This window comes from Corvus brachyrhynchos, unplaced genomic scaffold (assembly GCF_000691975.1).
Source record: "Corvus brachyrhynchos isolate BGI_N302 unplaced genomic scaffold, ASM69197v1 scaffold119, whole genome shotgun sequence".
NCBI classification, from domain to species: Eukaryota; Metazoa; Chordata; class Aves; order Passeriformes; family Corvidae; genus Corvus; species Corvus brachyrhynchos.
Genome location: NW_008240054.1, coordinates 559,522 through 562,450, shown reverse-complemented (window position 1 = coordinate 562,450; position 2,929 = coordinate 559,522).

Genomic DNA, 2,929 nt, shown 5'->3' with positions numbered 1-2,929 from the left:
GAGTGCATTTAAAAATTAATACAGAGCGAAAATGTTCCAGGCTGCACCAGCCCCAACTGGACTGACAAAGCAAAGCTGGGAAAAGCTTTGATGCTTTTGCACAAAACCAAAGCCCCGACAGTGCAGAGCGTGTCCAAGGGCAGGCCCAGCCCCTCCTGCTCCTGCAGCAGCACCAGCAGCTCCCCTCCTGCTGCAAACTGGTGCAGCTCTGCAAGGCATTGCTGATCGAGGCAGCATCCCCCTCCCTGCCGGGGCCAGAGATCCCTGAGCTCCTCCAGCAGCCTCCTCCCCGCTCCCTGGAGCACGGGAAGCAGCTCTGGGATCCCTCTGGGATCCCTCAGCGTTCGTGCATCACAAACTGCAGCGCTCTGGGCTCGGCACACGGAGCATCCCACAGCTCATCCCTTCCCGGCTGCAGAGAGGGAGGAGGAGGAGGAGGAGGGAAAAAAACCCAACCCAAACCAACATCCTGAGGTTCCAGTGCAGTGATTTATCACCGAGCTGGCTGCAGACAGGCACACAGACGGACACACAGACACAGACAGACAGACAGCCCCAGTGCAGCTGATGCTGCCTCGCTGTCTCCCCGCGGACCTCACTGTGATTAAATCATGTTCCAACAACAGCAGAGAGGCAGGGGAAAAGCGGTCAGGAATTTTTGGACAGGAAATAGATGGGAAGAGGAGGGGAGTGTGAGGGACACGAGCAGTTCACTGCTCTGTCCTCTCCTGCAGCCACAGGGGGAGGAACCCCCAGGGCCGGGGTCCCCATTCCCACGAGCTCCTGTCCCCATGGTGGTGGCATCCCTCTCTCCGAGGTCTGTGCAAGCTCAGCGGAGCCGAGCTGAGCCCAGAAGGAGTTGGCATCACTTGAATCCAAAGGCATTTTCTCCAAGCACAGCGGGGACCACAGGGAAAGGAACATCTCAGAGAATTCCCTGACAGGCACCGGACACTCTGCCGGCTGCAACCGCCCCAAATGAACTCAAACCCCTTCTCTGGTGCTTCAGCTCAGAGTTATTCAAGAGGATTGCACTGAACTCCTTTAGCTCCTGCAGTGGTTTGTCTGCAGCAGGGATGAACCAAGGACCAGGACCAGGACCATTCGTGGTGGCAGCAGAGCTCCTGAGCAGGAGGAGCCCATCACTGCAGGACCACGGCTGTTCCCAGCTGTCACTGGGATAACTGGGGAGGAAACACTCAGAGAAACCATCCCACAGCCTCCAGCCATGAGCACCCATCGGATCAGGCCTCTGGAGAAGGGATCCATAAGGCTGTCTGTAAATGTGACTCTGCCAAGATGCTTTAGATGTCTGCAGCAGAGCATAAAGTAACCATTGTCAGCTTGAAAAATGCATTAGACCTCAAAAAGGCCTCTGGTAAAAAGAAAGAATAAAAAGGGGGGCAGAGAGAAGGGAGAAAAAACTGTTTATTTTTCAGTTTTGCCCGACTACAGTTTGCAGTAAATATTTTTTTCAGATAAATAATTTGCTGCTGTTGTTTTCAGACAAATACAACAAATAAATCTCCCTTGTTTAAAGCCTTGATCTGAATTACTTTGTAGAGAAACGCAAACGTTTCCTCTGGGGACTCAGCATTCTCCTCCCCTAAGTACTGCAGCAAACACGGAGAGGTGAAGATCTCCCAGAAGAAGCTCAGGAGCTCTGCCCTGCACACCCCCGGTGGTGCCACCCGTGTCCCCTGTGTCCCTCGTGTCCCCCATGTCCTGCCCCGCGCCCACCCCCGGAGCCAGCGGGAAGTTTCCTCCCCCCCCGGCAATCCCACGCAGGGATTTCTGTGATTTCCCCTGTTCAGACTGGTTCCAGAGCTGTTCTGCTGTGGGAGCTCAGAGGTGTCAGAGTTCCTTCTCCAAACCCAGATTTGGATTCACTGTGAATTATTCATGGTGCTCCCGACCTCTGCCTGCTAACCCTGAATAATCAAAGACCCCTTAAGCCAACAGGATCCCTACCTGCTGTTCCCCACAAAGATCTGTGTTTATCCTACTGAATCAATGGATTCCCTGGCTGTTCTCCAGCAGTTTGTGCCTTCTTTTTTCTCCCTCACATTTGGGTCTGTTTCTTATTTATTTAATTTTATGTTGTGGGAATGTAGAAATGTGCCACAGTGGATGGGGCCGCTGGACTGGGTGGTCCCACACTTGGCCCAGCTGGTGCCTGAGTCAGCCAAGCTGTTGCAGGAAAGAATCCTTTGGAAGGGGTATAAAGTGAAGGCCAAACCCTGCGGTCCTTGTTCCATAAAACATCCCCAGGACGCCCCAGCGCCTCCAGCACCAGCAGCTGTCCCCAGACACAGCTCCCTCTGTTCCTCAGGGCAGGCAGACGCCGTCAGTGAGGGACAGACCCCCCCTCACAGCCCATCCTGGAGAGGGGCAAATCAACCAAACAGGAACATCCAGGCTGGAAAAAGGCACAGGTGGGGACCAGGACCCCTGTGGCTGATGCCACCAGGCACTGAGGGGGTTTAACCCAGCACAGCTGCAGGAACCTGGGGGATGATGCTGCACCACCTGCAAATCATGGGACCCTGGGATGGTTTGGGTGGGAAGGAACTTAAAGCCCATCCAGTGCCACCCCTGCCATGGGCAGGGACACCTCCCACTGTCCCAGGAGCAAAACTGCTGAACACTTTTCCTGGGGTTTTTTTGCCTCTGAAGGCTGAGGGTGTCCCATGTACCCTCAGGTCGCCCATTGCCACAGCCAGGAATTCAAACTGCATTTCTCTGCCTTATCTGGGTCAATGCAAATTTCCTCAGTCTCCCAAAAAGCATCTTATGAGATTCTCCTACAGCTGCAAAGGAGAGAACAAGGGTTTGCTGTCATGTCTGGAGGAGGAGTTGTTGTCACAGGAATGTCTCAGAGCACCCAGGACACAAGTCACAGCTCTGCCAACAACTCCCTCTTTCACCC